General features: G+C 37.4%; 1 long non-coding RNA gene across 1 annotated transcript; it reads left to right on the top strand.

The window, feature by feature from the left end:
- The first annotated feature begins 1,613 nt into the window (after positions 1-1,613).
- LOC138880476 (uncharacterized) lies at positions 1,614-2,987 on the top strand. Its single transcript, XR_011403168.1, has 2 exons — positions 1,614-1,956; positions 2,902-2,987. It is a non-coding gene; the product is annotated as an uncharacterized lncRNA (long non-coding RNA).
- Positions 2,988-24,919: the final 21,932 nt, after the last annotated feature.

Genomic DNA, 24,919 nt, shown 5'->3' with positions numbered 1-24,919 from the left:
GAGAGGAATGACGTTTTATTTTTAAAAGTTGTTGAAATTCCGCCAGCCTAAAGAAAGGAATGACATTTTTATTTTAAAGTTGTTTTTGAAATTAGGAGCCCGCCTGAAGAGAGGAATGGCGTTTTTATTTTTCAAAGTTGTTTGTTGAAGTCAGGCGCCCACCTGTATAACAAGAGGAATACTTTGTAGTCTTATACTGTAGATTTTGAAATCAGTAACCCCACCGGAAGGCAGAAGGTTACAACAGGAATCTCCAGCAGGAAGCAATAAAAATTCCAGCACCGGGAAGCAGAAGGTTGCAACAAGAGGTCCCAGCACAAATTCAAGCGCCTGAGTCGAAAGGAAGAAAAGACACATCTTGAAAGAAGTGACATGTGAACATTAAATCATGCCCAGCACAACAGATCTGATGAAGAGAGTTGTATCCCCAGAGGAACCGCCGAAAAGCTTAATGAAGAAAGCCATATCCCCAGCGGACCGAACAAAATGATGAAAACTGGTATTCAGAAAAGCAAAAGGCTAGTGTCATCCCCAAAGTCTCGGAAGAAAAGCACCGGAAGAAACACAAGCCGACAAGAAAGCAAAGTAACAAGAACAAGTTGAAGATAGATGAGATCTTATGATCTGTAGTCTAGCCTAGCTTCTTGTTTTCTTTTAAGCACGGTGTAACAAGGAAATCGGTAAGAGTGGTAATAGCATGCAACAACAGTAACATTGCAGTCCCATGGTAGTCCCAGCTACCAAAACTTCCCGAACTACATTGACCTGATTCCTGTTTAGCCCAGGATATGTAGGAAACCTCTGAAGCAAAGGTTCGGTCAAATCTTTTTCAAAAAAATGCTTCACACGGAGTACTCGGATGGGCAAAAATCGCTCACTTTATCTTTGCACGAAATCCCTTCGTGTCTTCGGGCAAAGAGGGGCAGCTGTAAGCACGTGATTTTTGCCCTATGAAAGAATTACTCCCAAAAAAATTCAAAATAAAATGATTTTCCTTGGTGTGCAATTTTGAGAATTTTTGTGACATTTTTGGATAATTATTTGTATTTGTCTGTGCATGTTTATTTGTTAAATTAATAAAAAAATACAAAAGTATGTTGCATTTTGCATGTAGGATTTAATTTTACAATTATGAGTAATTAAGTAAGTTTTACAAAAATAAAAAAATCACAAAAAATAACGTACTTCGCATTTTAATGTTTAATGTCAAAATTGTGTAATTTCTTTTAATTTGATATTTAATTATCTGTGATAATTACTACTTAGAGTTAATTAATATTTTTAGGATAATTTGGTTGAGGTTAAATTTAGGTTTTTATTTTTATTTTAATTGGGAAAGAAAATTGACAAGGAAAAGAAAATAAGAAGAGGAAAATCGGATTTGGGCCAATTCCTATTCAATTCACCCAAGCCCAAACCAAAACACCCTTATACCCAACCAAAATACCCACAAACCAAGCCCAATCCCTTAAAAATCTGATCCACCCCATCTCCCCACTCAATCTTGACCATTGACCTATAGTAGATCCAACGGTCCGGAACTCACCCATTTTTTAATATAAAAACTATTCAAAAAAAACCACCCCCTCATTTCTAAACTCCTCATTCTTCCACTTCTCTCACATCTCTCTAAACTTAAAACCTCTCTACCTCTCTCTTTTCCCTCCACCGCCGCCGCCGCCCATCGGAAATCTTTTCCGGCGGCGGCCTATCTCTAAATTCTCTCAAATTCACACAATCTTCTCCTCTTCTCCTCATCTACCTCATCTTATCAACCAAACTCCCAAATACCCAACCAAAATTCGTAGATCTTAGATCTAAAAAAGCCAAAAACCTAGATCTACCCTCCTTTTTTTTGGTGCATTTTCCTAGCCGTTAAAAAATTCTCCGGTCAAGATCTCCCATAAAGGATCTTAGATCCAAGACGAGTGTCTTGATTTGAGGATTTTTTTCACGGTTAGACCCATGTAATTTTGTTATTTAATTTCCACCTTCCTTAATTTATTTATGCATTTATATTTTTCGTATTTTTATTCTCTTATGTATGTTATTTTCTGTATTTTTGTTTTATTTATTTATTTATTTTCTGTTTTTTATTTTATTTATATTCTGAATATGTTTTTAATATATTTATTTTTGTCCGAATTTTATTTATTTATTTTTCTGTTTAACGCATATTTTAAACCTCTGTTATAATTAATTAATTACTTAAGTCATATTTAACTAAAAAAAGATGTGTAGATAGATTTTAATTAGATAAAAATGATAAATAAAAAATTATTATTAAAAATGTAGTAGTTATATTCCGTTTTTATTTTTATTTTATTTACATCTAATCATTTTAATTATTGTTATTCTATTAAATATATTATGTAGTTATTAATGGGTTGTATTACTAATAACAAGTAGTGGTAGGGTAGAAATTGCACTGCTTTTAAATAACAAGTAGTGGTAGGGTAGGAATTGCACTACTTAATTTAAATAATAGCACTAGCTTAGTGGAAAATTTAAAAATGAAAAGATAATTTGATAATGGAGGATGCATTAACAGGAATTGTCTATAAAAATGCTGGTTTTGAGAGATTAAAAAAAAGGAGAGAATAAAAAGAGAAGACAGAATACAGAAGAAAATTGGAAGAGAGATAGAAATTGGAGAAATTTCAAAACTAAAGGAGAGAACAAAAACTGAAAAAAAATCTTCTACTTTCCTTCATTGTTTGAAATCAGCATTAATTGTTGTTGTTTCATCAAAACTTGAAGCTTCTTTTTTTGGGATTACTACTCCACCGGTTTGCAAACTCTGTTCCTGGGTTGTTACTGTTGTTGGGTTGTTGTTGTTGTGTTGTATTGTTACTACTGCTGCTGATTCTCATCTTCATTTTCTTTTGCTTCCAATATCAGGTACACGACTGTAATACTAGCTATTGCAAGCTAATAATGTGGAAGCATGAATACATATGAAGAATGAAATTCTGAAGTTTTAATTTCGCTTTTTCTTTGTTCCTTTTATTGATTGTATTTAAGCTATTTCATATATTACTGAATAATGATTGGAATAAGAAAAAATAACATAAGTTAGTCTTTAATGAATCAGTTTGGCAAAACGGGTTAATTCACTAGTTATGAAGGTTTCAAGATTATCAACAGTAGGTTAATCATGAACAAGTAGCTAAATTTAGCTAAGGCATAAATGTAAATTAAATATCGTAAATTAGGCATTAAGGCATGATTTGAGTTCACGCAAGATTAGAAAAACGTTTAAGTCTAATAAACTTTCTAATAAGCTTTAGTAATTATGGTTAAATCTAGTTTCAAATGATTGTGAATAATTAATCTCAATAGTTTTTTTTATAACAATGCTGAGTTTTAATCTAGCTATATTTGATTCTTTTAAATATTAGTTGTCGAATTTTTATTTTATTTATAATTTCGAATTTATGAGTAAAATTCATTTTCATCAATATTTGTATTAATCTAGCAATTAGTATGTCATGTTTTCTTAAAAATAAATAAAAAAAAACTCCTAGTAATTAATTAGGATTTTCTTTCTTTATTTTAGAGACTAATTTTAATAGAAAAATGTAGTCGCTTTAAGATTTGTCCATTTAAAATAAATGAGATGAGCCTCGCCCAATAAAACGCACAAATTGCGGGGTCCTCGATAAATGTTTAATTAAAATTATTTAGACTTCGGGATGAGCCGTTTAGCAAAATTCCACGGCCTTACCCAGAAATAATAATACGCTAATTGCTTTAGGCGCGCATTTTAATAATCTTACCTTCTTAAACTCGGGTGTGCATTTCATGCGACCCAAATCCAAATCCCAAAACATTGAATAAAAATGTGTTCCGGATTGCGGGTGCATTTCATGTGACGCAATCCAAAGACATGTTTTTAAACGATGTTCACATTTTTTTATATAATAATAAAAGTGGTAAAGAGTTAAAACTTGCACAAGAGCGCATAATTGTATAAAATCAGATAAACAAGCCGAATATGACAGTTGAGCGACCGTGCTAGAACCACGGAATTCGGTAATGCCTAACACCTTCTCCCGGGTTAACAGAATTGCTTATCCGGATTTCTGGTTCGCTGACTATAATATGGAGTCATTCTTTTCCTCGATTCGGGATTAAATTGGTGACTTGGGACACCCTAAATCTCCCAAGTGGCGACTCTGAAATAAATAAACAAATTCCGTTTCGATTGTCCTTTAATTGGAAAAAACTCCTTACGCCCCTCGCGGAGGCGGAAAAGGTAGGTGTGACAGTATGATTCTCAGTTCCTGATTTTAAATCCCTGAATATGAACACCTATATTTGGGCCTGAGGTCGTAGTTTATATGCTTTATGCATACTTGGGCCTGAGGCCATAGTTTATGCTTTAAGCATTTTGGGCCTGAGGCCGTAGATATGTATACGTATACTTGGGCCTGAGGTCGTAGCTTGTGCACATATATATTGGGCCCAAGGCCGTAGCTTATTCAGATAAACAGGTTGTTCATCATTCAGAAGAGGGAGTATTCATATCCTTACTTCCTTTGTTCAGTTCAATTATCAGTTATCATTTCAGTTATCAGTTATCAGTTATCATTTCAGTTTCAGTTTCAATAGTTATCATTTCAGTTATCAATTATCAAATCTCAGTTATCAACTTAGTTTCAGTTTTAGCATTTATAATTATTTCTTTCTGTTACTTTACATACCAGTGTAATTCAAATGTACTGATGTTCCTTTTGCCCGGGGCCTGCATCTCACGATGCAGGTATTGATTTACAGGTTGACGATTCAGAGCGCTAGGATTCTCGTACCAGCTATTTAGTGATACCCAATTCTTTTAGGGCATTATCATTACCTTATAGTCTTTCAGTATTTACAGATAGACAGTATTTTCAGTACTTCAATAGAGGCTTCATAGACTAGAGTAACAGCTAGACAAAGTCGCGGGCTTTTCATATTAAGCTATTTTGGCAACAAATATGTTTCATAATTGTATTAGTATTTCCGCACTTTGATTTTTATCATTAAGATATTTAGTATATCAGCATGTGTTAGTTTATCTTCCATGTTCAGTATGTTATGATATCACATGTCGATTCAGCCAGCAGTTAGTTCGCTCAGTCCCATGTAGTCAGGCACCGAGTTTCATGTTATGTCCAGGCCCAGGTCCGGGGCATGACACTATATTTCTATGAAATTAACTTACCAAGAGAGAATAAGATCACAATATTCAATTAAGCATACATTACAGATAAGATCATGCTCTCTTCAAATCTTCTCTAATTTAAACTTAGCTTCATCAAGTATAATCCAGATAGTTGATAGAAGTTGATCATTGGCCAGATAACCAAACAATTATGCACAAAATTGAAGAAACAATCATATAATAGCAAATTGTATTTAAGGAAAAATTAACATCAAATAACAGTATTCCTGGATTATTACAACCCCAAAACTAATGGGTCATAGCCACACATGATAATGCTAGTTAAACTCACAAGTGTTGGACAATTAAAAAATAATAAGATAAATGAAAAAAAACTAAGAATCCTTGCTCTAAATTGCTCGTCACATGGCTCTCAAAGTGGCGTCTCTCCCCCTAAACTAGGTTTAGAATCATTTTTATACTTGTTGGGTTCTTGGAGGGTGGAAAGAACTAAATCCCGAGCAAAATAGGATAACTCCCGAGCTTAGCGGCAAGGCAGCGCATCCCGCTAGCCCTGTGATGGCCTGCCTTCTCTAGCTAATCCCGTCGGACTCCAGCGCCTAGCGCTGGCCTGAACACTGGAATTGCCTTTTGCCCTCTTCCATCTTCTTTCGGTCAATTTCTTGCTTTTTTGTTCCACTTCACTCCCGGTTGGTTCCTACACATAATAACACCAAAATTTAGCTCAACTTATTGTCACACCTCCTTTTTCCGCACCCGCGAGGGCGCAAGGGAGTTTTTTCCAATTAAAGGACAATCGAAACGGGATTGGTTTGTTTATTTTAGATTCGCCACTTGGGAGATTTAGGGTATCCCAAATCACCAATTTTTATCTCGAATCGAGGAAAAGAATGACTCTATATTACAGTCTGCGTACCAGAAATCCGGATAAGGAATTCTGTTAACCCGGGAGAAGGTGTTAGGCATTCCCGAGTTCCGTGGTTCTAGCACGGTCGCTTAACTGTTATATTCGGCTTGATTATCTGATTTTATACAAATTGAACATATGTGCAAATTTTAACTTTTGACCGCTTTTGTCGTTATTATTATTTTACAAGAATTGCAACGTCGTGAAAACATATCTCGAACCACGTTACATCAATGCACCCGTGGTTATCGATATATCTCGACTTGGTTGAGATTTGGATTTGGGTCACATAAATGTGCACCCGAATTAAGGAAAATAAATTATTAAAGGTGCGCCTAAAGCAACTAGCGTCTTGTTATTTTGGGGAAGGTCGTAAAAATTCGTTAAACGGCACATCCCGAATTCTAAATACTTTGATCTATACATACCTTTAGAGGGCCCCGCAACTTTTGTACATTTTGTTTGTCGAGGCTCGTCTCATTCTTGTTTTTTAACAGGAATTTGCGATGTCATGGACACGCATCTCAAACCACGTCACAATCAATGTACCCGTGGTTAGAAACACATCTCTAATCCGTCGAGATTTGGATTTGGGTCACATAAATGCGCACCCGAATTTAAGAAGGTAAAATTATTAAATACGCGCTTAAAGAGGCTATCGCGTTATTATTCCGGGAGGGTCGTGAGATTTGCTAAACGACCCACCTTAGGGACTGAATGCTTCAACATATATATATTTAACAAGGGCCCCGCAATTTGTGCGTTTTTCTTTATTTTTTGTCGAGGCTCATCTCGTCCTTATTTTAAAAGGATATCCTATAGCAACTACGTTTCTTGTCGTGTTTGTCTCTATTAATAGAAAATAGAAATAGTCCTAGTTAATTACATGCTTATAGGCTTATTTATAGCAGGATTCAAAATGCTTTTACAGAATAAGTAAACGTGATTACGCACACGGACAACTGATTGAACATTACGGGCCCAAATCCAGCTCATGCGGGATGGGCCAGACCTGGGCCACTGTTTGTTCGATGCGGGCCTGCTTGGTCTGTTTTGACCTGGGCTCGACCTTCATGAGGTTGAGATTGCAAGCTTTGTGTTCTTTGTATTAACGTGTGGTTTACCAGTTATATGAGACAATTTATCAGAAGAGAAAGAGCTTAGCTAATAATGTACAGTTTTCATGCTTGGCATACATTACAGAATATACCACACAATTAAACCAAATCTAAGATTCAACCTACTGCATTGGGAATACTTTTATCTACCAGCCTGCATATACAAACTAACGTTTAATTACCCTACAATTGATATCTACTAGGAATGCAAACTATCTTCAGTATCCAAACAACACTGCAAACTATCATGCATTACATGAGGTTTAACATAACAGTCTATAAAAAAAAATCTTCAGATCTTCTCTTTTGTATTCATGCTCAACCTTCGAGTTACATTGACAATGTTCTAATCGTGTACCTGGTATAGCCAAGCAAAAGAAGAAAGGAATGATTAGCTGAGTAGTATGCAACAAACACAGCAACAGCAGATACACAGCAACAACACAGCAACAACAACCAGCCAACAATGATGAAGCTCACGAGCAGTCGAGCCACAAACAAACAATCCCAGAAACAGAGTAATGAACCAACAGAAACAGCAGAGTATTCAATGTAACCGCTCCAGCAATTCAACAATCACAAGCAGCTCAACAGGCAACCAACATCAATCGGCCAAAAAAGCTAGACCAACATGAACTCTTATGTAATTTTCAGACAGTGTTTGGTTACGATATTCTGAGACTTTTGTTTCTTGTTTTTTTTCTGAAGACTAAAAATGTCCAGCCTTTAAGAAAATCCTTTCCACAGGCTCCAAAAATCTCTCCAAAAAATCCCCCTTTCTCAATGGAAAGTCTGCCTCTTTTATAGCCTGAATTCAGCACTTTACAGTCTGTGTGACAACTCAAAATTCCCCCTCCCTGCTGTTTTTTTCCACTCAGCTATTTTAAATAAACAGACTCCCATGACATCCCTGACCGCCCCCTTTTAACATTTATTAAACTAAAACAGGCCATGGGCAGCAAGAATATAATCTGACAGCATGTGCTGTCAGACTATTTTAATCCAAAAGGGCTTTATGCACATGTTGTGCACAAGTGCACATGCCCTCCAATTCTAACTGCAACTAAACAAAATCAATCCCTTTATATTTCTGATTCAAATACATCAATTGTAAATAGCTATAGTCGATCTTCAATTTTGATTCAAGCAATGTTCAACGAGACAAATCAAGCTGTTACCATTCAAACAGCTAAAACTATTTAACGACATGTATCGAATCGACTATACTAATTACAACATACACAATCAAAGCCAAGGATTAGAATCAAACAGTATCAGCAAGGGGTCAGATTGCACATGTCAATACAGAGGTTAACTTGGGGATTGATTACTCAAACAGTTTCAATTCAGTAAGTTATGCAGTTCACATACACACGCATTATCAGTGAATGAGGAAACATTTGATCAAATAACAGAGGTCCAGGCAAGGTGTGAGAAACAGTTGGTAAAATTCAAAACACAATTTGAACAAGATGTTTGGCCATACGAATAGACATTTAACACACACACGAACTGGAATGAAGAAGAGAAGACAAACTTACCTTAAAATCTTTGAAAGAAAAGATCAGGAAAATCAACTTGTGTTTGAACAGACCCTTCTCAAAGTTTAACGGACTTTAATCGAAGTGTTTCTCAAATGAGAAACCCTCAGATTAAGGTCCATTAGACCGTAAACTCTTGGTTTAAACAGGCACGGAACAGGCACGAGGAACCCTTAATCGAAGTGTTTTGAGAAACACTTCGATTAAGGTCCATTAGACCATAAACTCTTGGTTTAAACAGGCACGGAACAGGCACGAAGAACCCTAGGGTTCAAAACAGCAGATCTGGGATTCGTGTTTCCCTGGTCAGATTCGGACCAAACCAAACATGGTTTGGTCACGAGGGAGGTTCGGGGACTGTCTAGTGTGAAGATGGTGAGGTTTGGTGTAGGTCAGAGTTCGACTCGAATCTTCAAATGAAGATTCGAGACGAAGGAAGGTGATTCTAGGCTAGGGGTAACGGATCCATGTTCAGGACAATGAGGAGGTCCTAGGGTGTTCAGAAGGTGGTCATCGGCGTTCATGCTGCCGGGTTCTGGTGAAAGGGAAATCAGGGCGGCTGCTAGGGTTTGGGGGGTTTCAGTGTTTGGTGAAGATGATGAGTGGAGGGGGAGTTCGGATAGGGGGCGTGGGGTACGATAGAAAGCTTATATACGATCTAAGGGTTTAGATCCTGGCCGTTGGATCAGATGAGATCTATGGCCAGGATCTATTCACTTAGGGAAGACGGTGTCGTTTTGGGTTTGATAGTGGGTGAGACCGGGTAAGGCTGGATCGTGTCAAAATTGGACGGGTTTAGGGGGGAAGGCCTGGGTCCTTGGATCTAAGGGTTGGACGGTTCAGATTAATTTGACTGAAACAGCGTCGTTGAGGTGAAGTGATCAACCTGATCAGGACCGTTTGTTTGAGTCAGATCAACGGCTCCAATAAGGACGTTGATACGGCGTCGTTTGAATCAATGTTTGGGCAGGCCGAATTTGGACTGGACTTGAGTGCCGGTTTTGGGCCTATTTTTGTTTCATTTTTGGGCCCAAACCGATTTTCATCACTCTTTTCTTTTGTTTGTTTTTCTAATTTTAAAACAAAAATGAAATAAATAAAAAAATGAAATTAAAACAAACAACAATGCAACACTTTAAAACAATTATCACACACATATAAAAATATTTAAGTAGGTTAAATCACAACCTAGAATGAACAATGCATATATATATTTTTGAATTTTCTTTCAACGACCGAATTACGGTTTGATTACTATGACAGACATACCTTGTATTTTGACTGATAAGATCAAAAATGCAAAAATGGGACGAACCACAAATGACTAGCAGTACATGTCATGAAAAATTGAAAATTTGTACAGCGAGGTCACTGGTCACTATTTTTGTTTTCTTTTGGAGTGATTGTCCGTGAAGCAAAAAATCACGTGCTTACACTTATCACAACACACATGAAAATATATAATATTCGAGTAAACATGTGAGGCAACATACATATAAAAATATATGCTTTTAGCCGAAGGATGTGTTTACGTCTTCAAAACTATGGGTAAAGGTCGTAAACCTTGTATACAGACAAAGCAACTAAGTCGGGTCCCAGACCACACTCTACCACCTCTATGGTCCCGCCAAACTATTGACTCTAATATTAGTTGTTGGGCTAAAAGGTCCAAAATACTCTTAACATGTCGTAATATTATTCGTTTTGGGCCAAGCCCGTAAAAGTTTTCCCAAAAGACATTACGCTATTAAGAATATCAAGCTCCTTATAAGTAGTTTATTTTCATTCTTTTTTTTAAAAAAAAATTCCAGTGAGACTCTCTTCACATATAATAATCTTTTTTCCAAAGGCCTAAATGATGGTAATTGAACCTCGCACCTGGAAATATGGGACATTTTAGAACTCTGGACAATATTTCAAAACATATTGAACACATTAAGGGCCTTTATCAATCATCCGTGTAGGATATTTTCCGGGAAAAATGACACTGTATTGTAATAACCCGACATTATAAGAGTGAACTTTTTTAAGCGAGTAACTATAGAATATATTTTTGGAATATTACTTACATACATGATACATATAAATTATGACTTTAATAATTATCTGGATTGGTTTTTAAGTGATTTTGGTTAACTTCCAAAGGAAAAAAAATCAAGTGGGCCAAGCCCACTTTATAAGACTTCACGTGGCAGATGCTTTTGGAGGAGAAATAGGTGTACTAGGTTATGGTGTTTAAACGGAGAAACATCAAATTAAAGAGTGGCCAGAGAAGCTACACCGTCAATAAAATTGCAGATTTTTCTCCCAAAATTTGTTGTCTTTGAGCTTCATGACGAAAAAGATAGGAGCTCGCAACAACATTTTTCGGTATCTTGAGATGTGGTTGGACTTATTGCGGATCGAGAATTCATTCTCTTTGGTTGGAGTGAGATCATTGGAGGTCGTTTGGCTGGTGTTTTAGACGATACGAGATTGGGAAATTCGGCATTAACGAGGTAAGTGAGACTTTAAGCTTTTATACTTGCTTTTCTAAAACCTGTTTTGAAAGTGTATTTTCTCTGCCCGGTCCATGTGTTGGGACAAATGTGCATTTGGCAGAATCGATGGTCTTAGATTAGCCACAAATATATTATTTTATGAAAATACATTTAAAAAAATTATTTTATAAGTTGTTTGATAGTTTGATACGGTTGTGCGCCATGATGTTAAGTTTGATAATTTGATTCGGCTGTGAACCATGGTGTTTAGTTTGATACGGCTGTGCGCCATGATATTGAGTTGGATACGGCTGTGCGCCATGATATTGAGTTTGATACGGCTGTGCGCTATGATGTTGAGTTTGATACGGTTGTGCGCCATGATGTTGAGTTTGATACGGCTGTGCGCCATGATGTTGAGTTTGATACGGTTGCGCGCCATGATGTTGGGGCATTGTGTATGCCTTTGTACATCACCCGAGCATTGTGTATGCTTCTTGATATAGTTGGGGCATTGTGTATGCTTCTTGATATATTTGGGGCATTGTGTATGCTTCAGTGAACATTGTGTACACTCTATTACATATTTCAGGCGTGTGGGAGTCATAGGAGGACGGTGTAGGACTCTGATATCTTTGGAAGCCATGGATTCCGGTGGCTTTAGGGTAGAAGTGGTGGGAGGCGGCTAGGGTTTGAGAAGCTTCGAGAGAGTTTGAGAGAATGGGGGGTTCAAAGGCGGCTACCGGTGACAAAATGATTAGGGTTGGGGGGTGTTGGTAAATTAAAAAGGAAAGAGAGAACGTGTTAGATCAACGACTGGGATTTAAAGGGGGGCCAGGTGGGTTATTTTTAAAGGTCGTGGGTCGGGTAATTTTGGAATTGGGCTGGGCAATTGAAATTGAAATTGGGTTGGATTAGGGGTGCCAAATCTGGCCAAAATCGAAATAAAAACAGGCTAACATTTAAATAGCCATTTTTCCTTATTTATTTTATAAAAAAATAGTAAAATAATTTCTGGAAATAAATTAAAGGTACTAAATTAATTAATAATATATAAATATTAGACTAAAAATACTGGAGCCAATTTTGTAATTATAAACGCAATTAAATCTTAAAGTAGGCTAATATTGCAATTATATGCAATTTAGCTTTTTTTAAAAATAGTAAATAAATTTGTAAAAATGTGCAATAATCATACTAGCTATATTTTAGTATAAATATGAAAATTCAATAAATGAATTACCTAAATGCCAATTTTGGGAATACTTATTGGGTTTTTCTTGATAAAATAGAGCAATAAAATTGACTTTAAAATCTTTAAAAAATTGAGAAAAATAATAGGACCTTGGGACATACTTATATATGTATATACATGCTATTTTGAAAGGTATTTTGCATAAAAAAATACAGGAAAAAATTGGGTATCAACAAATAGTTGACTTAACTGGAATAGTTTTATCTACTGGTTGGTATTGCATAAAAGATTACTCACAAAAGAGAGGCTATACAGACTGGGAATAAGTCAAGATGATAAGTATGTAATGCGTGGTGTTAACATAGAGACCATAAAACATTTGTACTTTGAATGTGTATTCTCCCAAAGGTGCCTACAAGGTACACTGAACTGGAAAGGAAGTGGAGTACAGCAGATGGACATAAATGGGATATGGAGGAGATTAGCAAGGACCACCAAGGGTAGAAGCTGCAAGGCTTCTGTTATTGCAACTATGGCAGCAGTGACCTATCATATCTGGAAAGCAAGGAACCTGGCATACTGGGAATCTAAATTACCACGACCTGAAGTGGTGATTGAACAGATACAACAAGAGTGCAAATGCGTAGAAATATATTAATAAACATGAAGTAGGGCAAAAAAGAAAGGGAGTGATTGAGCAGCAAACTTAGCTTGACTTAGAGAGTGTTCATAGTTTACAGGAGATAGATACTTGAAACAGATGTAAAATTGTATGTGAAGAATAGAATAGTAATTTAGAAGGTAACAATTAGGAAAGGCAGGTTGTAAGAAACTGAGAATATATTGTACTTGTTCGTGGAGATTAATAAAAAAAAAAAAAAGAATATAGTTGACTTGTTTGTTGAAGTAGCTAGCTATTGGTGTTTTCAACAAGTTTGTGGCCCTAAATTTTGGTAAATTTTTGTTTCCTACTCGGTAATAATCTCAATTGGGTAAATAAAATTGTTTTTAGTTACCTAAAAAAAACGTGAGATTACTACGTACTGTAAGGGTACTGCATGAACCTATTACTGTATTCAGTATGGTGTAATTGGCATAAGCCATGGTCCATATAGGAGATGAATATGATATATATATACTATGAAACTTAATTAAAGAGAAAAATATTCGGATACAACTTTTAATAATGGAAATGATGTGTGAGCCGGGGACGCGCATGCATAGTAATATAGGAGTACATATTACAGTAAATACTAAACTTAGATACCTGACATGGTTGGACGATATATTCTTATTGAAAGAAGAGAACATAGCTGATCTAGTGAATAAGCTATAGTTCATCTGAAACTCGTCGTTTTGAATTAAGTACAAATAATAAATTTTAAACCCAGTAAAATATATCGACTGGGTATTTTACTTGCTTCATACAGCTTAGAAAAAGCAGAATGTAGCACAAGCCATGGCGGACACCAAGTAAGAGATGGAGCAGATTTTGCAGAACTTTGCTGTCCTTACCCATTTGCTGCTCAAGTACAACGTACTGAACGAAGACGCGAAAGATAACATAAGAAATACTACAAATGTATGGAATAAAGATTGCATTTCCATAGAAATGAATACAGGAACTCGGGTTTGGCCTATGTATTTGTAGGGAAGAAAAGGCAAGAAAGTTGCTAAACCAGAAGTGATAATCACAATTTTGGCTGCCGTTAGTCGATCTTCTTCAATTGATGTTTGGAGCAGCAAAAGATTATTATCTCTTTGCTTAGTTTGTTTCAGAATTCTCTTGAGGAGTTTTTCGTAATCCATGCATGCAAAATATAAAGATTGCTCTATTTACTATATACGTCTGTTGGATTGGTAGAAATTCTGGTGTTTGAGTTTATTTATCATGGTTGCATAATGTGATGAGTTGACTTAGAAAATTTGACCCCAACAACTGGAGGTAACTCATAAAGCTAGGAATTGCTAAGAAAGATTTAACAAAAGGAATTTCCTAGCAACTTCACAGAAACAACAACAACAACCCCAATATAATATCATTAGTGGGGTCTGGTAACAATAATGTGTACGCAGACATTACCCCTACGTACCCTGCTCTTGGGGTGACTCGAACTCACAACCTCTTGGGTGGAAGTAGAGGGTGCTCACCACAGAAAATTGGAAGAAATTGAAGTCCAAGCATTAGTTGTCGACATAACTCATAAAGCTAGAAATTGTTTTAGAAAGTTAGATTTCACAGTTAGTATAGTTCAGGGAAACTGCGGACGAAATTAGGGGAAACTCATGAAGCTAGAAAATATTAATTGATGAGGAAGATGTGAATTTCTGGGCAGCACAATAGAAGTTTACCGACTGAACCTAGTAATTTTGACTCAAAAATACTCTAAACATGGTGTAATATTGAATATTTTATATCAAACCCGCACAGTTTTCTCCAAGAGACATCAAACCATTAAGAAATTCATACACCTTATATTTAACTTCCCCGTCTTTTTAGCTATGGGACTAAGTTTGTGCACCCAAATATGTAAAAAAATTATTAAATCTTGAAACCAATTGGTGTAAACAACATCCCGAATCCATAAAATTCAAATGGTGAATCCGTTTAGGACATATTATCGATGTAAACTCGATCATAAAACTAGAAATTGCTGGCAACGATACTTCCAAACCAAGAGTCTTTTAATTTCCTACACATTTCTTGGCAATTGCCCAGAAATTCTCTTTGTACTTTGTAAGGAAAAGTGTAGGAAATTAAAGACTTCATAGTTAAGGAAAGGCAATTGAGCTACGTACCTAGCCTCTCATTCACCATGGTATTAGAGTTTGTATTTTTTTTCCTTCACTGCTTCTAATTTATTTTTAGTCTAGTAAGATCTGTTTTTCGCTTCTTTTTTCTTTTGTGAAAAATTATTTATTAAATTAAAGCTGATCGTAAATTAAAACTGAGTTCGATCATAAGCCAATATATATGTAATTTGTACGGAAAAGTGCAGGAAATTAAAGACTTCATAGTTGAGGAAAGGCAATTGAGCTACGTACCTAGCCTCTCATTCACCATGGTATTAGAGTTTGTATTTTTTTCCCTTCACTGCTTCTAATTTATTTTTAGTCTAGTAAGTTCTGTTTTTCGCATCTTTTTTCTTTTGTGAGAAATTATTTATTAAATTAAAGTTGATCGTAAATTAAAACTGTGTTCGATCATAATATATATATGTGTGTGTGAAAGTGTTGGTTTATGTTTAGTCAACAATGGCATGCCAATTGGAAGAGTTGGTGGAAAGAGCTGGTGTGGATGCTAGGAGGAAGCTTCCTCCATTGATGTCACCCATGACATCAAGAGGAGATAGTTTGATGTCACCAATGACATCAAGAGGAGGTCTTTACCTCTATAAATAGATGCACTCCTTCATTTGTAGAAACCATCCCAATAATAATATAATACATTGTAATGAGTAGAGAGTTAAGAGAGAAATTCTCTTAAGTGTAATTGGGAACTCTCCCCTTCCTTTATTAATAATAAAAAGGCAATTATTCTCTGGTGGACGTAGGATTATTTTGATCCGAACCACGTTAAATCTTGTGTTCTTTCTTTTACATTTTCGCTAACAATTGGTATCAGAGCGACATGATTCTTTAACGATCCAAGGAGGAAGAACAAGCAAAGATAAGTTCCATGAGTTTGAAATTGATAGATTCAGTGGACGCAACAACTTCAATATCTGGAAGATCCAGATGATGGCGTTACTGCGGAGGGAAGGTTCAATCCATGCTATTGACGGAAAGTATCCTAAGGATATATCAGCTCCGACAAGGAGAAGATTGAAGGGGATGCATTGAGTGCAATCCAACTATCCCTTGCACCTAACGTGCTTTGTGAAGTGAGTACGGGTACCGAAGAGATGGCCAAACAGTTATGGGAAAGGCTAGAAGGGTTATACCAATACTGATCAGTTACAACGGTGTCTTCACACATTTAAGATGGGGTCAGGTACTTCGTTACAAGATCATTTAGATGCGTTCAATAAACTTGTTATGGACTTACAAATTGCAGGAATTAAAAAAGGAGGAGGAGACGCTTGCATGTTGTCGCACCTCCTTTTTGCGCGCCCCGCCCCGAGGGGTAAGATGCGCGGGTGGAGTTTTTCCAATTTAAGTGACAATATTCGAAATGAGATTATTTATTTAATTCAGAGTCGCCACTTGGGAAAGGTTTGGCTTTTGGTGTCCCAAGTCACCGGTTTATCTTGAATCCCAAATCGAGGAAATTTTCGACTTTTCCAAATGAAGTCTGCGAACCAGAAATTCTAAGTAAGGAATTCTGTTGACCCGAGGGAAGGTGTTAGGCACCCTCGAATCCCGTGGTTCTAGCACGGTCGCTTAAATTGTTATAATGGCTAAATATCTGATTTAAATACATGTTGTGACTTATGTGCTTTTATTAAGTTTTAACCGCTTTTATTATTATCATTTACTTTTATAGAATTGCAACGTCGTGAAAATGTATCTCGAACCACGTCACAATCAATGCACCCGTAGTTGTTAACACATTTCGACTCCGTTGAGATTTGAAATTGGGTCACATAAATGCGCACCCGAATTTAAGAATGTGATTTGATTAAGTCGCGCCTAAAGAATCTAACGCGTTATTGTCTTCGGGGAGGGCAGTGGAATTCACTAAACAGCCCGTCCCAAATTCTAAGTATTTATTATGACCAATTATTGAGGGCCCCGCAATTTGCCTTTTGATTTGGCGAGGCTCGTCTCATTATTTTAGAAGGGTACCCTACAAGAACTACATTTTACTACATTTATCTTTTAAGGGAAGGATGATGCCGAATTTTGCTGGTTTAGACAAATACGGACTGAATCCTTATTATGTTTGCCGAACCTAAACTTGTTTGATTACTTGATTGATTGTTCATGAGGTGAGAGCTACGTCATGCTTTGTCTTCAACAAGTGAATATGCTTATTAATTCGCTAAGTGAGATTGCAAACAGACTAACAACATATATTGAGTTATGTTTTAACGACCTCCAAGTTCTATTCTTAACACTCTAACCTATTCGAAATTGATAAAGAAATCGGCTGTTTTATTAGGAAAAATTACTACTAATTGAACTCAAAAATGATTATCAGTTTTTCTCAACAATCATTACATCATTTCGAAATAAAAATCTGTAACGAAACCCAGTATCGAACCTGTATTGGAACGAATAAACTGACAAGAGAACTGGCATTCATAGCCATACTCTTAGTGTGACTGTATGGGAGTTTGTTTGGGGATACATTTATCCCGGACCCCAGTATCGCAGTTTTGTCAATTCAGTGGTCTAGGCAAAATACATACAATGCTTACCATGACTCTATGTTATACAGTCATACTAAATCAAACAAGTGTTATACTTGAACTGAATGTATACTAAATCAAAACATGCTGTCCATGTCATACTGTCATTACTATTGAGCCATGCTATCTAACAGTTCATCTTAAACAAAATGTATGCTAGTTCCTACAGAATATTTGCAGTTCACAGTAAGAATACAGGCCCAACCAACATTCGAACTATCTTTTTACACCAATGCTATAACATAAACTGGCGTTCATTCCTTTATTTCTGCTTCAACTTCAAACTTTCAACAATACAAGGTTCAAAGGTTGTGTACCTGGGAATATTTGCAATTGAAGAAAAAGGGCAATCAGTAGAGTAACAATGAACAAATGCAGCAGCAGTAACAGCACCAACAACAACAGGGCAGAATAGCAAGCAGGCAAAACAAATAGCAAGAAACAGGCTCGAGTGCAGAGATGCAAATATGGCCAATAGAAAGTAATAGCCAAATAGCAGCAACACCCAGTGGAATAGAAACAGAAATCCAAACAGACCAGACCAGTAGTAAACCAATGAAAACACTCGACTAATAGACACAACTGGAATTTCAAAGAATCAGAATTGATTTGAAACAGGTTTAACAACTGAAACCCAGTAATAATAGGAGGAAAAAGCTTCTGATTGTTGGTTGTATAGCTTCTATCCCTTAACCTCTCTCTATCTGTGTTTTTGTTTTTCCCAGCTCTCCTCAGGTTCAATCCCTCACAGTATTTTTTCTTTTACAACCCTCCAAGTTTTTTTTTTCGTCCCCTTTTTGTATGTCTATCCCCCCTTTTTATAAGCCTCTATCCTACTCTTTTTAAACAGCCTGTTTTCAGAAATCACAGTACCCTTCCCATGTGCCTTCCATTTCCAACTTTAGCTAATTAAGTATTAAACCCCATCAACATTCCCTGGCAGATTTCACTTTTAAAAGGTTTAAATACTTCTTTAAACTAAAGCCAAGTATGGGCAGTGGAATGTATCTGACAGCATATGCTGTCAAATTGTTTAAAACTTAACAAAGGCCTTTATGCAGGCCACAGGCTGTGCACAAAGCACATAAGATGCACCAATGCACATGATGTGCACGAGTGCACATGCCTTTCAATTCAGAATCTAAACACAAACAATCCAACAGCTATAAGTGAACTAAACTGGCTCTTAATTGATTCAGGCAAATGTTCAATAGAAGCAAATCGATTTAACTTTGTTCAGACAGTTGAAACTAATTGACGACACATGTCGACTCGACTATATTAGCATTAACATACACAAACGTAGCCAAATCAGACATTCAAAAGCATGGGACACATGACTCGACTTATACTGATTAAGCAGGATTATACTTTGAGGAATCAGTTAGTCAGTACAAATTTGGAATACAACCAATACACATGTCTTATCAGAATAGGAGGGGTTCAAACAAAACACAGTGGTTCAGGCAAAGTGGTCAATCAGAAGGTGGTAAAATTTAAAGACACAAATTGAAACAAAACATGACCAGATATTTAAAACAAATCACACGGACTAAAACAAATAAAGGAAAGAAAACAAACTCACCTTAAAGCTTGCAAAGTTAAAAATTTGAACTCGGACTTGGACAGACCTTTCTTAAGGCTGAACGGACTTTAATCGAAGTGTTTCTCAGATGAGAAACACTTCGATTAAGGTCCATTAGTCCTTAGTCTCTTTGGCTCGGACTGGCATGGGCCAGTGATGAAGGACACAAAACTTTCAAACTTAGATCTGGGATTCAGGCTTCCCTGATCAGATTCGGACCAAACCAAGTATGGTTTGGTCACGAGGGGGTCTGGGGAGTGTCTGGTATGAATTTGAAGCAGATCGGTGTAGATTAGGTTCCGACTCGAATCTTCAAATGAAGATTCGAGAAGGTGGGATAAGATTCGAAGCATGGGGTTAGTAGATTTGGGTTCAGGATGGCATGGGGGTTCTATGGTGTTCAGGGGAAGGTCACTGGCATCCATGCCGCCGGCTTTCATGGCGGAAATACGCAGGGGCGGCTAGGGTTTTAGGGTTGTTTGTTTGGAGACGAAGGCTGGGGTTCAGATAGGGGGGGTATGGTGAAGGGCTTATATAGTTAGTGGGTGGGTGAACCTCGACCGTTAGATCAATCTAGATCTACGGTCTGGATCTGAAGGCTTAAATGGAACGGTGTCGTCTTGAGGGTTTGGGTTTGGTCCGGGTGAGATGGGTCGGGTTTGTTAGTGGGTACGGGGTGTGAGATCTTGGCCGTTGGATCAGTTTGATTTGAATGGTTGAGATGGATCGGCCTTGAAACGACGTAGTTTTGGTGTTAAACTACGTCGTTTTGTGTCCTGGGGGTGGGCTGTTCGGACTGGGGGTTTGGGTTGTTCAATTGGGCTCCAAATTTGAAATGGACACGGCCCAAATTCATTTTACAACAAATTTTGTCTTCTTTTTCTTTATTTCTAATTTCCTAAATACACAAACTAATTAAATAAAACCAAGCACCACTAATTAACACTTAACATATTTATTTCACGCGGATAAAATGTTAAAGGTAGGCAAAAATTAAACACAGCAACAAATCAGAAAAAAAAGAAAAAATGCGTATTTTTTGTAATTTTCCATCTAACAAACGGGTCATGGTTTAAATTACGCATGACACATACATTTTTTAATTCTTTTGGAGCGATTGTCGCGTAAAACAAAAATCACGTGCTCACAGCTGCCCCTCTTTGTTCGGAAACACGAAGAGTTTTCGTGCAAAGACAAAGTGAGCGTGTATGAGCTATTTTGCCTATGGACTACTCAGTATGAAGCATGTTTTTTTTCGAAAGATTTGACCGAATCTTGCTTCAAAGATCTCCTACATATCCTGGGCTAAACAGGAATCAGGTCAATGTAGTTCGGGAAGCTTTGGTAGCTGGGAGTACCATGGGATTGCAATGCTTGCCGCTAACTGCTGTTGCTGTTGTTACTGCTGCGTCACTGACCGCCTTATTACAACCAAATGGAAATTGGAAACTGAGCTAACTACTTATGTGTATGTCAACTGCTAGTTACAAGATTCCTATCTATGATTCTTTTACGACTTGATCTTGGGTCTTAGCTGATTCTGCTTGTAGACTCCAGTTTAGAGTTTAAAACTCTAATGCTGGCTGAAAGGAAAATTCAGTTTAGGGTTTAAAACCCTAATGCTGATTGCATGAAAAAGCTCAGTTTAGAGTTTAAAACTCTAATGCTGGCTGAAAGGAAAATTCAGTTTAGGGTTTAAAACCCTAATGCTGATTGCATGAAAAAGCTCAGTTTAGAGTTTAAAACTCTAATGCTGGCTGAAAGGAAAATTCAGTTTAGGGTTTAAAACCCTAATGCTGATTGCATGAAAAAGCTCAGTTTAGAGTTTAAAACTCTAATGCTGGCTGAAAGGAAAATTCAGTTTAGGGTTTAAAACCCTAATGCTGATTGCATGAAAAAGCTCAGTTTAGAGTTTAAAACTCTAATGCTGGCTGAAAGGAAAATTCAGTTTAGGGTTTAAAACCCTAATGCTGATTGCATGAAAAAGCTCAGTTTAGAGTTTAAAACTCTAATGCTGGCTGAAAGGAAAATTCAGTTTAGGGTTTAAAACCCTAATGCTGATTGCATGAAAAAGCTCAGTTTAGAGTTTAAAACTCTAATGCTGGCTGAAAGGAAAATTCAGTTTAGGGTTTAAAACCCTAATGCTGATTGCATGAAAAAGCTCAGTTTAGAGTTTAAAACTCTAATGCTGGCTGAAAGGAAAATTCAGTTTAGGGTTTAAAACCCTAATGCTGATTGCATGGAAAAGCTCAGTTTAGAGTTTAAAACTCTAATGCTGGCTGAAAGGAAAATTCAGTTTAGGGTTTAAAACCCTAATGCTGATTGCATGGAAAAGCTCAGTTTAGGGTTTAAAACCCTAATGCTGGCTGAAAGGAAAAAGTTCAGTTTAGGGTTTAAAACCCTAATGCTGACTAAAAGGAAAATTCAGTTTAGGGTTTAAAACCCTAATGCTGATTAAAAGGAAAATTCAGTTTAGGGTTTAAAACCCTAATGCTGATTGCATGGAAAAGCTCAGTTTAGAGTTTAAAACTCTAATGCTGGCTGAAAGGAAAATTCAGTTTAGGGTTTAAAACCCTAATGCTGACTGCATGGAAAAGCTCAGTTTAGAGTTTAAAACTCTAATGCTGGCTGAAAGGAAAAAGTTCAGTTTAGGGTTTAAAACCCTAATGCTGACTGCATGGAAAAGCTCAGTTTAGAGTTTAAAACTCTAATGCTGGCTGAAAGGAAAAAGTTCAGTTTAGGGTTTAAAACCCTAATGCTGACTGCATGGAAAAGCTCAGTTTAGAGTTTAAAACTCTAATGCTGGCTGAAAGGAAAAAGTTCAGTTTAGGGTTTAAAACCCTAATGCTGACTGCATGGAAAAGCTCAGTTTAGAGTTTAAAACTCTAATGCTGGCTGAAAGGGAAAAAGTTCAGTTTAGGGTTTAAAACCCTAATGCTGACTAAAAGGAAAATTCAGTTTAGGGTTTAAAACCCTAATGCTGATTGCATGGAAAAACTCAGTTTAGAGTTTAAAACTCTAATGCTGGCTGAAAGGAAAAAGTTCAGTTTAGGGTTTAAAACCCTAATGCTGACTAAAAGGAAAATTCAGTTTAGGGTTTAAAACCCTAATGCTGATTGGCTGGGGATAAAGCTCGAGAATACTACACGATCTATTTTTGAGTATTCTTGTTTTAATAGAAGATACAAGGGAGTTTCGTGGAAACCTACCTTTCGAGTGAATTCCTTATTGCCAAAATGTTTCTTGTACCCGTGTACCTTCTTCTTTGGGCGACACCTGCTTCTTGCACGGTTGTCTTGGATTAACACCTGTTTCAATTTCTCAGACAAAGAACAATTGTTAGTTCGAAAATGACGGTCGGTTTGGTGACCTTGATCGTTCCCAATTGCTTCGTTGCGTCTTTACTTCTGTTGCGAAGTCCCGCCATTGATTCGAATTGAACGGCGAAACCTTTAGACTGCTCAGGCTTGTATTTCCGGATTCTGTGATGATTTGCCTCGTAAGGCCCCTTTTCTTTTCTTTTTGTCCCGTTTTGATTGAAGGCTCTCAACGGGGATTTTATTGGAGGTGTTCTGTGGGAACTTGTACAAGAGGAAGCTATGTGGGGGAAATATTTACAAAGTGGATTCTTTGTGCGGATTCTGTACAATGGGGTATGCTGGGTTTTGGTTTCAAAACGGGTTTCCCAGGGTTTGTTGGGGTAAGCTTGCTGGGGAATATTTACAAAAGAACTCGCTGGGGGTGTGCTGATGAAATTCCAACAGGGATTTTTTTTTTTTTTTTTTTTGCTTGAGATACTTTGTGGGAGATTGTACAAAAAGAGAGACTTTGTGGGGTTTTGTACAGGGGAAGACTCTGTGGGGATTTGTCCGAAGGTGGACTTGCTGGGGAAGATTTCAAGATTTCTCTCTTTTTCCTCTACTCCGGGACGTCATGATTCATCATGCTTGGGTAATCATATCGACGAAATGAGGTGCTTTCCTTCATGAGACGGGATTCCGTGCAAACAAACCTGCCACCTGCTCTTTCCGGTGTGTCCTGAACTCGGGGTTAAAATGCAAAAGGGATTCGAAAAGAAACAAAGAAGGGGAAAACAAATCAGAAAAAGAATACCCTTTCCGGGACGAGAAAGACTTATCTGAGGAAGATAACGCTGGCTTTAAATGACATGACATGCTCTTTGGACTGGACGTCCGACCTTCCATGAACTTGCGTTTTCCTGAACCAGAACAGATTTGTGATTCCAAAACCGGTGGAACTTTGCCGAGACCTTCTTGGGGTGGCGTCATTCCTTTTCGGCCAACAACGCCCTTTGCGGGTTTTCGCTGGCTGACCTCTCTCATTTCTCTTCCTGTCATCGCTTGATAGCACTCTTTGCGAGTTTTTACTAAACAAGCTCTCTCATTTTGGTTTCTCTACTCCCGTCGCCTCGTGGTGCCCGAAGGTTTTCACCGCCGAGACTCTCTCATTTTATCTCTCTCAATTCAGAGTGTGATGGTCTTTGTTTGTGACGCTTATTGATTCCCCATCATATTTGGTAATTGATTTGAAGGTTTGTGCTTGGTAAAGAGAGGTAGATGATACTAACTCCTAAACTGCTCGACGTGCCCCAGTTTCAATTTCAGGGTGAATGGGATTTTATTGTTGGTGTGACTGAACCTCAGGGAGAGGCTGCCTACGTATCCTTTCGGAATCAAGTCAAACGTAGTTCAGGCCTCAATCAATGTTTTGTTTTGTTTTTCTTTTTTTTTCTTCTTTTTTTTTGTTTTGTTTTGTTTTCTCCTTTTTTTTTTGTTTTGTAAGCGGCTCAAAAGTTGGTAGAGAGAATTGGGTAGTTTTTCTTTTTGGGGAGTAGTGGGGAATAAACACCTTCGCCATTTTCAACGTGTCAGGACTATTGGAGTATGATTTAGACGTAGTACCTCTTGACCGCATCTGCATTTACTGCTGTGTCGGGGTCATTTCCTTCGAGATCACCTAAATACAATGCTCCTCTTGGCAATATTTTCCTTACGATGTATGGGCCTTTCCAATTTGGGGCAAACTTTCCTTTTGCTTCTTCATGATGCGGCAGAATACGCCTCAGTACCAGCTGACCTACTTCGAAATTCCGGGGTCGGACTTTCTTGTTGTAAGCACGGGCCATCCTTTGTTGGTATAACTGTCCGTGACAAACTGCAGCCATCCGCTTTTCATCAATCAACGTCAATTGCTCTAACCGAGTCTTAACCCACTCGCTGTCCTCGATTTCTGCTTCGACAATGATTCGAAGCGAAGGAATTTCTACTTCTGCCGGTATTACAGCCTCGGTCCCATAAACCAAAAGATAAGGAGTCGCTCCCACCGATGTGCGTACCGTAGTGCGGTACCCCAATAATGCAAAAGGTAACTGCTCATGCCACTGTCGGGAACTTTGTATTGTCTTCCTCAAAATCTTCTTGATGTTTTTATTTGCAGCTTCCACAGCACCATTGGCTTTTGGCCGATAAGGAGTGGAATTCCTGTGTGTTATCTTGAATTGCTCGCACACATCTCCCATCAAGTGACTGTTCAAGTTTGCCGCATTATCTGT

The sequence above is a fragment of the Nicotiana sylvestris genome, chromosome 10 (genome assembly GCF_000393655.2).
Source record: "Nicotiana sylvestris chromosome 10, ASM39365v2, whole genome shotgun sequence".
NCBI lineage: Eukaryota > Viridiplantae > Streptophyta > Magnoliopsida > Solanales > Solanaceae > Nicotiana > Nicotiana sylvestris.
The sequence above is the reverse complement of the archived record's forward strand: the minus strand, read 5'-3'. Positions and strand labels throughout refer to the sequence as shown.